This window comes from Typopeltis vanoorti, chromosome 13 (assembly GCF_054136105.1).
Source record: "Typopeltis vanoorti isolate ZY-2024b chromosome 13, IOZ_Tvanoo_1.0, whole genome shotgun sequence".
Taxonomy (NCBI): Eukaryota; Metazoa; Arthropoda; class Arachnida; order Uropygi; family Thelyphonidae; genus Typopeltis; species Typopeltis vanoorti.
Window position 1 is genome coordinate 109,212,580 of NC_143561.1, and position 13,000 is coordinate 109,225,579.

At 37.1% G+C, this 13,000-nt stretch overlaps 1 protein-coding gene across 1 annotated transcript in view; it reads right to left on the minus strand.

The window, feature by feature from the left end:
* LOC150100463 (unconventional myosin-Id-like) overlaps positions 1–13,000 on the minus strand; it is a 288,786-nt gene that overhangs the window by 201,296 nt on the left and 74,490 nt on the right. The window lies entirely within an intron of this gene.

Consider the following 13,000-nt stretch of genomic DNA (forward strand, 5'->3'; position numbering starts at 1 on the left):
CAACTAATGGTCAAAGCTATATAACTGAGAGGAGACCTCCACATAGCCTTTAAAGGAATGCATAGAATCGACCAGGGCTTCTGACCTAATGTCCAATCCCCACCTTCTCGTGGTGCACCCTGTTGGATATCTACCTGGATACTGAACGCACGAGGATGGGCTGGCAATTTGGGATTTAGCCGACCAAGTTGTATTCTTATTGGCTTAAACCAAAATACAAAATGATGGTACAACATGACAAAATTTCATGCCGGCTGGGGCGTTGCCCAATTAAACAAGGCTCCTTGTTGTTTTCGCCAGGGAACGAGGGCGAACAGTGAAAAGTCAGCTACCGGAACAAATCTGAAAACATACTCCAACTCAGCATCACCAGAGTTAAAGATCGGTACTATCAAAAGAAGAAGCCTGAATGGCAAAGAAATGGAGCTAGCTGAGGAATTAGATAAGTACCAGATCAACATAATTGGGGTGACTAAAACAAAAAAGACAAACTTGTGAGATCTTTCTGAGCAATAAATACAAAATGTTATATTCAGGCAATGACAATCAAGGAAAAGACGGAGTAGCCATAGTATTCAACACTAAATATGAGGCTAATCTTCTTGAATGGCAGGCAGTCTCAAGTAGAGTGATGTGGGCAAATATGAGAATGGAGAACTGGACAATGAGACTTATTTGTGCCTATGGTCCCACAGAAGGTTCTACTCAGGTAGAAGTGGAGGAATTTTTTGATGCTTTATAGAAAGCAACTGACTGAATGAAAAAAGAAAAGTTGGTCCTTGTTGGGGATCTACATAGCACAGTAGGAAATGATTGTCAGACATACAAAAATATTTTGGGAAAATTAGGAGAAAAGAGCAAAGCTAATAATAATGGCAAATACCTGTTGGATTTCTGCTCAGGACATGGACTGGTTATTACTAACACCATGTTCCAACATGAAAATGTGCACAAATTCACATGGAGAGAAGAGACAAGGAATAAGAAAAGTCTCATTGACTATGTTATTATTGATAGTGATGTTTTCTCCCTTGTGCAGGACACCAGACTGTACAGAGGATTTGAAATTGGAAGTGATCACTATTTAGTCTTGAGAAGGATAAAATTGAATTTCATATTGAAAAGAATAACATGTAAGAAAGTTTTAAAGCAAATAAAAGTTGAGCAGCTCTCATATGTGAACTGCAGACTAAACTACAGAAAAATTATTGAAGAAAAAATTAAACAGTTTGAGAACAGCAACCAAACCTTGGAGATTCAATGGCAAGCCTTGAAGAAAACCCTGATTGAATCAGCCAGCGAGGCATGTAGTGAGGTTGTCTGCAAGGATAGAAAAATCATCAGAACTCCATGGCAGACACAGGAAGTTAAAGAGGCAGTGAAGGAAAAGATGAAAGCATATCAAAAGTTCCTGGCAAACAAGTCAGCTTGCGCTCTTAGAGAATACAGAGACAAATGTAAGAAAGCTAAACACTGTGTAAAACTAGCTAAACAAAAGTCATGGGAGGACTTTGGCAAGAACATAGAAAATAAATATCAAGACGGTGGCAAAATATTTTGGAGGTTGTTGAAGAAGCTTAGAAAAACGAGCAAAGAGTGCTGTAAAAGGAGTTAGAGATGATAAAGGTGACATGAAAACGGGAGAACAATATATCCTTGGAGAAGGAGAAGGAAAAGTATGGAGTAATTACTTCGAAAAATTGCTAAATGAAACAAGAAGTGATAGCACAGTGGAAAAAAATGCTGAACAGGCATAGTCAGGAATACATATCCATGCTTGAAGTAGAAAAAGCCATCAAAGGCCTGAAATGTGGAAAGACAGCAAGAGTAGATGATATTCGGTCAGAAATGCAGAAGTATGGTGGTATAAAAGTCTTACAGTGGCTGCAATGCATAGTTCAGAAACAGAGGGATGAATTCCTGATGATTGGAGTAGAGCTCTCATAGTACCCACATATAAAAAGGGAAGCTATTCAATACTGTACAGTTACATGGTGTCAATGGGGCATTATATCAAGCAATACTTAGTCTTTATTGGAGTTGTAAGTCAGCAGTTAGAATTGAAGGAAATACAGAAATATGGTTTAATGTTAAATCTAGTGTGAGACAAGGATGTACATTATCAACTCTGTTATTCATTCTTCATATGGATCACATTATGAAGAAAAACGGTATTAAACATGATATCAAAATTGGAGATGTTAATGTCAGCTCTTTGCTTTATGCAGACGATGTGATACTTCTAAATAAATCTGCTACAAGTCTGCAAGATTCCCTGACTAAATTGAATAGCTGTTGTAATAGATATGGTATGAACGTCAGCAATAAAAAAACGAAAACAATGAAAATAGGCAGAATCGTTGAAAATGTCAACTGCGTTTTGTACGCAGAACCTGTGGAACAAGTAAAACATTTCAGCTACTTGTGCACGGTTTTTAGTGAAGATGGTAAATTAAATATGGAAATAGACAACAGAATCAACAAAGGTGGTATGATAGGAAGTCAACTGAATAAATTCATATGGAATAAAAGAGAAATTAGTCGGAACACTAAATTAGCTGCATACAAGACAGTGTTCAAACCAGTCTTAACTTATGGATCTGAGAGCTGGGTCAGAAGTAAAACACTTGACCAAAGACTAGAGACCACAGATACGAGAGTCCTGAGAAAAATTAGAGGCGTGAACAAATGGCATCAATGGCAATATCATATTAAAAACGAAGATATTAGGAAAGAACTTGACATTGTCAGCATCCAGGAATGCATTAGCAGAGAATCTCAGGTGGTATGGTCACTTAAATAGAATGGGCAAGGAAAGATTAGCAAAATAAGTATTTTCTGCAAGGTTGGCAGGAAAATGATCTAGAGGAAGACCAAGATATAGGTGGATTGATACTGTACAAAGTGCCTTAGACAATAGAAATATAAGATCTGATAATGTTGGAGTCTTGGCAAGTAACAGACTGATTTGGAGGAAAATTGTAGACAGGAAGTTAGTAATGATGTAAATTTTTCATGTAGTACTATCATATCCTGTTAACCCCCCCCTAGAGGGTACATGGCAGGAATTTGATGGTGATGATCTCCTAGTTAATGGGTTCCTGTCAGACCTGATCAAAATTCAAAAAGGAATCAAGCAAGGTTACCCTCTCAGTCCACTGCTCTTTGCAATTGGTTATTGAACCTTTCTTACAAGCTGACGACAATACACAAACTGTGAAGAATAACAGTTCCTTCAACTATGAAGGAAAATAAAGTATTAGCATATGCTGATGATGTAGTAGGCACTTTGAAGGATAATGATTCCATATAAAGCTTTTATTTTTTTTGGTATTTTGGAAATATTCAGCAAGATCAGTGGATTAACTGCTAATGCAGACAAGACAAAATTAAGTTTTTGGAAAGTGGGATCTTGAAGGCATTCCCTTTGAACTAACACCTAAGAGAGAACATTGAAACCTTTGAAAATATAGAAGAACATCGAAATCTTTGACTGAAAAACAAGTTCACTTTCCTTTTCTTTAAATGCTATAGTGATCAAAAACATCAATTTTCCCTGGTCAGTTGTATTAAATATTACAGACATCACAGAAACTGAAGAAAAGCAATTATACAGTAAGCCTGTGCAATTTTTTGGTCCAGCCAATACCATGAAGTTAAAAAGGAATCTCTTCAACTATCAAAGAAGCATGGAGGATTTGGGTTTCCAGTCTGTCTTAAACTGCTATTTAAGCAATACAGATTCAAAAATTCATAAAATATTGCAGACCAATCACACATGTACTATAATAAATTTAGTTTAATCCTTTATCCCAGTGAGAGCAAACAAAGTTTGCGCCTGAAAATATCTTCAGGACTGAATATAGTGTTGTACTATCTTATCTTGGTAAGTAGTACAACACCAGGCAACTCATAGCAAAGGTGGAGCAAGCTACCAACACTCCTATCCCAACTGAAGAGACCTCAATAAAGGTCGAAACTAGTCTGGGTAGTGGCCAATTCCTTAATGCATAACAGTATACATATCCACAAGGAGATGTGTTTTGCATTATGGGAGATACTGGGATAGGAGTGTTGGTAGCTTGCTCCACCTTTGCTGCGAGTTGCCTGTTGTACTACTTACCAAGGTAAGGTAGTAAAACACTATATTCAGTCCTGAAGATATTTTCAGGCGCAAACTTTGTTTGCTCTCACTGGGATAAAGGATTAAACTAAATTTATTATAGTCTAACCTAGTGAAAAATAAACTTTCAACTTCTCCTGTACTACCTGAGTTTTCATCTTCCTCTTTTTGGAGTAAATGATTATAAAGGTCCAAAAGTTGAGATTGTTTCTGAATACTACAACATTCTATGCTTCCCTCTAAGACTGCTACTACAACATTCTGGCATTGACATTCTTTCCATTAAAAAAAGTAAAATCTGGTATAAAGAAATCTTTCTTTTTTTTTTTTGCTACAAACTTCAGCAGTTGTTTCATAATTTATTGAAATTCCAAGGATACCCTAACAGGAGGGATCTTGCTTGGAGAATTGCATAAGGTCACCTTCCAGTGTCAATACCATCAAAGGAGGTACTTTAACATCTGAGATCTAATCTGTGACATCTGTTACCAATTGGAAACAGTAGAACATGCATTCTACAGCTGCCCTCTTTCCCTGGATATTTGGAACAGATTATGCAATGCATTGGGAATTCCATTACTTACAACAGAACAGGAACCCACCACCTGTCAGTAATGGGAAGGGATTTTTGATTTTTATAATTAATGAATTAAAATACCATTTATGGAAGGTTAGAAAGAAACATGGATTTGAAAACCAGCAATATGACATACAAATGTTTTATAATATGGTATTGTGGAAATTTTATTGTTAGTCAGACTATTTTTGTATTTAGAAAGAAGCATTCTGATATATCAAATTTCTGGCTAGGTGGTGGAGACCACCCACATTATGCAATTTCACCGGGGGGGATAAAATTCTGTCTATTTGTGCTGTAAGCATTTTTTTAACTGGTTCCATTCTCTTAATTCAATGTGGTCTTAAGGTCAATCACAGGGATGACTGGAGAGCAATCCCAAGCAGAGAAGGGTTTTCAATTGGTCGTTCATTGAGAAGGATACAGTAAAGGTGTTTAATGTATTGCACACTTGTGATTGCAGCATAATGCAGAACTTGAAAGCAGTAGATGAGTGAGTGTATGAAGAGGTATACAAGGAACTGAGTAAACTTGATGTCGACAAGGCCATGGGAATCGATGGTATATCATCGTGTGTCTTGAGTGAATGTTCCAGAGAGTTAACAGCAGCTTTCATATACTTATTTAAGTTAAGGGATATTATATCCCAAATTGTTTCTTAGCCGAATAAGAAACTCAAAGAGTTTCATGCCGAATATAGAAACTATATAAAGTTCGGCGATTCCAAGCGTAAGCAAATTGGAATAACGCCGAATTGAAGCCTTTGGCTCTTCATATAATTAGCTTTCATATACATTTTTAACATGAGTTAAAAATTAAGATTAGCCCAGGTTCAAAAAGGAGTGGAAAGATGGCAAAACTGTTCCACTTCATAAAGGTGGTAATTATTATTATTTGACACCTCCAGGGAGTCCATGGAGGAGACCCATGGGACTCCAGGGTTTCCCTCGATGACTCATCAAGGGAAACAACTAAGGCTTCAAATTATAGGCCAATCTGCTTGTCTGAAGAGTTGTGGTCAAGATGTTGGAGAAGCTAGTTAGGGCAAGGATTCAGAACTGGGTGGACAATAGAATTCTCTTTAATGGACAGCATGGATTTGCTAAAAGAAGATAGTGTTTTAGCAATCTGCTTACTTATTAAAACTTTGAATCAAAAAAATTAAAATAATCAAAGAAAACATGTTAAATGATTTGCAATTCTAATTTATTGCATAGAAAATAATTATTAACAAATATGAATTAGCATCATTTAAATCTATGTACTTTGTAGATTATATAACCATGTAAACACAAAAATGGGAACAGGGTGACTGATGAAGAGGACATAGTGGAATTGTTCGATGAACACTTTATTGGCGTATTTCATTCTGGAGGAGTAAATTTTAATGCTAGAGGGATAGAGCAGGTTTGAGGTTTAGAGGTGCAGGAGGAGAGAGTGTTCCAAATACCGAGTACCCTGGATGTCACTAAAGCTGTGGGACTGGATGGTATTTCACCACGAGTTTTGAGAGAATGTGCTAAAGAACTGACAGCTCCTTTGACCTGGCTTTTCAATGAAAGTCTGGCTACAGGAAAGGTGCCCAGGAAATGGAAGGAAGGTAAGATAGTGCCATTGCATAAGGGCGGTAGCAGACTGGAAGTGTCTAATTATAGGCCAGTTTGTGTGTCATCAGTAGTGGTTAAGATCTTGGAGAAATTAGTTGGGGACCGTAAACAACATTGGACAGATGAGGATAATGTTATCTGTGAGAGTAAACATAGATTTGTGAAGGGGCGCTCTTGTTTTAATAATATGCTAGCCTTTTATAATAAAGTTACAAGAGCAACAGATGAGGGAAAGGCATATACTAGCATTTTCTTGGATTTAGTGAAGCCATTTGACAGGGTGCCACATAAGTTGATATTTAAGTTGCAGCACATGGGTTTGAATGTCAGGTTGATCAACTGGATTTAGGATTGGCTGTCCGATAGGTATCAGCAAGTTGTGTATGGTGAGAGCAGGATTACAATGAGGCAGAGGGTTACAAGTGGGGTCCCACAGGGCTCAGTACTGGGACCTATATTGTTTAACCTTTATTTCAATGACATTGTCAGTGGATTGAAAGAGGATATTCAGTTGTTTGCAGATGATGTGAAGCTGGGAAGGGTTATTAGTAATGGTGCTGATGTGGTAGTCCTGCAAGAGGATTTGGATAAGCTAGACAGATGGGTAAATGAATGGGGATGTAGGTTTAATGCAGCAAAATGTAAGGCTTGAGGTTTGGGACATATCGATGGGATGTTGCATACTCTATTGGAGGAGCTATACTGGAAGAAGGAGGGGAGAAAAGAGATCTGGGGGTTGATGCCTGATAGAAACCAGAAATTCAGGGGACATATTGCAAAGGTGGTGAAGGTAACACAGAGGATTGCTGTAATAATGAGAAGGATGCTGACCCACAGAGATAAATGAGTTATCATTCCGTTGTATAAGACCCAGATCAGACCACACTTAGACTATTGTTCCCGGGATTTGAAGGGGATAATTTAACTGTGGAAAGGGTACAATGTTGGATAACAAAGATGGTTTCAGGACTGTGCAATGTTAGTTATGAGGATCGGCTAAGGGAATATGGACTACAGAGTTTGGTGGATATGATGAGAGGAGAGGTGATATGATTCAGACTTAAACTGTTGAGAGGTGATTATAGGATTGACACTGGGGAGTTCTTTTGCTTAGTTGAACAGCGAGAAGGAGTGATGACAAGGGGCCATCCCTGGAAGTTATGAAAGGAAACTGTGAGCAAGAGGGTGAGGAGTGGTTTCTTTGCATGGAGGGTGGTTGAACCGTGGAATGCATTGCCTGATAGAGTGGTGAGAGTGAGAACGGTCAATGAGTTTAAGGAGTGGTATGATAGACTGTGTTTCCTAGGAGGGACCTCCCACGATGAGTCTTGATAGACTTTCCTAGGAAGGACCTCCCGTGATGAGCCTTTTGATCCCTTGGAGGCCTAAATAATAATGATGATAAAATGTAATATAAATTATAAGAAAACTTATTTGAAAACATTCACAAAATTAGAATACAAAAATAAATGCACAAAAATTACAGTCAAAAGGAAACATGATAATTAGTACTTTGTTGAATCCCACTTAGCTTTTATTACTGTTCATATTTACGAATTTAGAGACATAAAACACGTCAAAATGATTATTTTACTTATTATTAATAAAATAACAACTGACGTTTTGCCCCTGTATTGAAGTCATCATCATCAGAAAGATACATGTGTATATGAAAACAAGCTACATGCTCTTGCACTCTACAAAGGTAAATTGAATCTATGTTGTTAACTGAGTTTTTACTTAGCCTGACCTCTAGTGGTAAAAAAAAAAAAAACTATAATAAACCTTGGTAAAGTTCTCCCGTACTAAGATTTTTTTGGACTAGTACAGTTCAGGTAGCTATTGAATGTTAAAAACACTTCACCAAGTCTTCTCGTATTGAGATTTTTCTTTGGCTTGTTCTGGTTGTTATAATGGTTGCAAATGGGTCCTCCACATTCTTGGAATGGTTAGACAGTCATTTTTGTTCAGGTTAGGATTGTGTTTGGGCATTTCACATGCTTCTTTAAATTTCCTCTCAAACCAGGTTTTGGTGCAATGTGGGGACTTTGTACCTTTCCAATGAGTTCTGTGGTATGTCTGGAGTGAGTGGTCTGAAAGGTCAGTTTTTCCAAAATGGAGGTATTTAATGTGTCCTTCCTAATTGGGATGGTTCGCTCTGTTTCTCCTATGTATGGTAGGTTACATGTGCATTGTATTTTGTAAACCCCTGGGTGAGCTAGGTGTGGAAGAGGATCTTTGGAAGAACTGAGTAGGTGTCTTAATTTTGTCGCGGATTTGAAAGTGGTTTTGATGTTGTATTTGTGTAGTGTTCTGTGTATTTTTTCCGAAATGCCTCTAACATAAGGTATGACAATGGCATTCTTGAAATCTGTTTTATTTTTAGTGGTGTCTCTGTTGAGGATCTTGTGAATAGTTTTTTTACTGTCACACGTCTTCCCTCAGGTGTCTCTCAGTTTACCGCAAACCTACACACACAAGCCAGTACATATACAAAAATTCTTACCACAACCAACACAAAAACTAGGTGTCATAAGCACCCTTAAACACAGAGCGCAAATTATTTGTTCAAATGAGCAAGCTCTAAACCAGGAATATGAGATCATTAACCATACATTTATAAAAAAAAAAAAAAAAAAAATGGATACAGCAAAATAACTATTCACAAGATCCTCAACAGAGACACCACTAAAAACAAAAAAGATTTCAAGAATGCTATTGCCATACATTATGTTAGAGGCATTTCAGAAAAAACAGACAGAACACTACACAAATACAACATCAAAACTACCTTCAAATCCCTGACAAAATTAAGACATCTACTCAGTACATTCAAAGATCCTCTTCCACACCTAGCCCACCCAGGGGTTTACAAAATACAATGCACATGTAACCTACCCTACACTGGAGAAACAGGGTGAACTATCCCCATTAGGAAGGACGAACACAAACGACACATTAAATACCTCCATTTTGCAAAAACTAGACTTTTAGACCATGCACTCCAGACATACCACAGAATTCACTGGAAAGGTACAAAGTCACCGAAACCTGGTTCAGAAAATTTAAAGAAGCATGTGAAATGCTCAAACACAATCCTAACCTCAACAAAAATGATGGTCAAACCATTCTAAGAATGTGGAGGACCCATTTGCAACCATTATACCAACCAGAACAAGCCAAAAAAAATCTTAATGCAAGAAGAGATTTGTTTTTTTGGTGAAGTATTTTTTTTTTTTTAACATTCCATAGCAACCTGAGTACAAGTCCAGAAGAAAATCTTAGTACAGCCACATGAACTGTACAAATCCAAAAAAATCTTAATAAGGGAGGACTTTAGCAGGGTTTATTGCAGTTTTTTTTTTTTACCACTAGAGGTCAGGCTAAGTAAAAGATCAATTAACAGCATAGATTCAATTTACCTTTGTAGAGTGCAAAAGCATGTAGCTTGTTTTCACATATGTATCTTTCTGATGAGAACCTCAATACAGGAGTCAAAACGTCAATTGTTATTTTATTAATAATAAGTAAAATAATTATTTCAATATGTGTGTTCTGTGTCCCTAAATTCGTAAATATTTGACCGGCCTTTCGTATGAATGCTGATCACTGTGTAACCTTAAAAGAAACAGTTTATTACTGTTCATAAACGGTTGGGCATATTTACTAGTAGTTCAGTCTTTTTTTTTTTTTTTTAAATCAAAACATGCCATATGGTCTGCACTCTAGAAACATGCTCATTTTTGCCTATTGATGCAACTTCTTGAAGACATTTCTTCATAATTCCCCACAAATTCTAAATGGGGTTTAAATCTGGTGAGTTTTCCTGCCAAGGAATTACACTGATTTGCCTTTCTTTGAGCCATCTAGTAGTGGTATTGGAAGTGTGAAAAGAAGCTGAATCTTGCTGAAAAAGGAAATCACCATCACATAAATCTTCCAATGCCAGTAACAAAGTGCTCAAGAATTTCTTACACTTTGTAATCGACTCTTTTGTACACATATACAGCCTACCTGGTCCCTCTGCGGTTACACATTTCACCAAACGTTTCATGCATTCTTTATTAAATGCTTCTTGCTTAAGACGCCAAACATGTATCCCTTGATGCACAAAACATACTTCTATCGCTCAAAGTACCTTTTTCCAATCCTCTTGATCCCACAAGTCTTTGCCTAAACTGCTGCATGCACTCTAGCTGCCTTTTTGCTTGGAAGTCATAAGCGGCTTCGTATTAGGCACGTGATTTAAAACCCAATTTGTGAAGTTGTCTCAACATCGTAGATTTAGACATTCACACCTAGTTTTTTCTATCTCCTGTGAAAATACCTTTACACTTCAGAAGTGGTTTTTCTTCACGATATTCTTCAATCTCCTTTATTCTTTAATCTCTTGATGTAGTTATTACAACCACTACAACCTTACTTACCTTACCTTACTTACCTTACAACCACTATGGAAGCAATTATTTTGAAACTTCTGATTATTAGAATACTGTCTCAGTACTCTACTCATGCTTGCTTGAGAACATTTCAGCTCCTTAGCTATAAACTGTTGAGTTTGCCTTCTTTGTATAGAGACACCATATGAAACTTCTTAGCTTCCGATACGTCACTCGTCTGACCCATGTTTAGCAAATGATTAACAGAAATCCACGTGCAAACAATTCCTGACACACAAGTCAGTCCCGCAATTACTGAAATATATGCTATTTCTATGCTCTCTTCAAAACCAATCAGAAAAATTTGGAATATTCTAATATTTTGAACCATGTTAAAAATTATTCAGGTGTGATTGTTTTCAAATAACAGTTTTCTTATAAAATTTATATTGCATTTTTATGTGTTTACATGGTTATATAATCTACAAAGAACATAGATTTAGATGATGCTAATTCATATTTGGCAATAATTATTTTCTATGCAATAAATTATAATTGAAAATCCTTCAACACGTTTTCTTTGATTATTATAATTTTTTGATTCAGAGGTGTATAACAAGGTGACCAATACATTGGACAAGAAGGGATGCATATACAGTAGTATATTTAGATTTTTCAGAGACTTTCAACAGAGTGCCACATGACAAACTATTACTTAAACTGGAACAGATGTGGTTGGATTGGATTAGTGCATTGGATTAAAGATTGACTGTCTAATAAGTATTAGTGGGTTGTGTATAGGGAGTGATATCCCAGTAGAAAGTCACTAGTGATGTGCCCCAGTGGTCTGTTTAGGGACCATTGTTGTTTAATTTGTATGGTGGCATGAAGAGTGGTAAGTGACTGGAAAATGCACTGCCTGAGCATGTGGTGAGTGCAAGGACAGTGAATGCATTTAAGTCAAGGTATGATGAGCTGTGCATGTGAGAATGGAACCTCCAACAATATGTCTCTTGACTTCATGGAGGTCTGTTGATAATATATTTTCCAGCTTGACTGATCTATTATTACATGGGTGCCTCCATGAAGTCAAGAGATCCATACTAGCCTTTAGATACACACAATACCTATTATCTGATCTTCCCTTTCAGTAGTTTCCAACCATAGGTGACTTTGTAGGCATTGCTGACAAAGTATTCCTGGCGAGATTTTTACAGGGTAGTTCACCATTGCTTTCCCCAATCCCCTAATTTTATCCAGGCATGGGACCACATATGACTGGAACGTATTGATGACTAATCCGTGTGTTCATGAGGCCGGTTTGGGGAGCGAAAAACCTGAGTGTCCATGTGAAAAATCCCCTACCTCAGTATGAGACCAGCTAACTCACCTTTAGTCGAAAAAGACCAGATAAAGGTTCCTCACATCACTGATGGGAATCAAACCCAGGTCTTTCCGACCAAAGGGTTTCGTCTATACTGACTGAGCTACGGAGGCTCTAATACCTATTATACCTCTCTTTAAACTCCCTCACTATTAGGGCATTCAACTAATTCTGGTAATTCATTTCAGTAAATCTCCACATTCCAAGCAAAAAATATAGTTAACACACCCTTACTAACCATTCTTACACAACTTTCAGGGTTGACACCTAGTTTCTTGCTCTATTCAATATGTCTTGAAAAATGTGTGTCAAACTTATAGAATCACTTTAATAACTTATAAAGTTCTATAATGTCCTCTCTTTTTTGCTTATCCCTTTGCAACCCACACACTTTCAACTTATCACAGAGAGCATTCAACAGACCTGTGAACAGAATAGTCATGTCTCTGAATCCTCTCTGCCACCTCCTAATCCCCAAGAAACCTAGGTGACCAAATCTATGCACAGTAGTCAAGAAAGCAGCCAAATCATCACCTTATAAAGAGGGAAAATAACTTCTCTATCTTCACTTGTTAGTGTTTTTTTTCAACATCCAAATAATCTTTCGAGCTATTTTTCCAATGTTTGTAAAATGCCCTCCGAAATACAACCTCATTATCCCAAGTCCCTAGCCTCATCAGTTTGCTGCAATCCAGTACTATATTAACATAATACATAGCATCAATCCGAAGTACATAACCTTACATTTTGCAACGTTAAATTGAAAATCATTACTTCATCCAAAATGCCGATTTACTTAAATCTCCTTGCAAGATGTCTACATCTTCATGAACTATTGCTCTTCCTAGTTTTGCATCATCAAACAACTGAATATCCTCACTTAAATCATTCCCTATATCATTAATATACGGATTAAAGAGCAGTGACCCT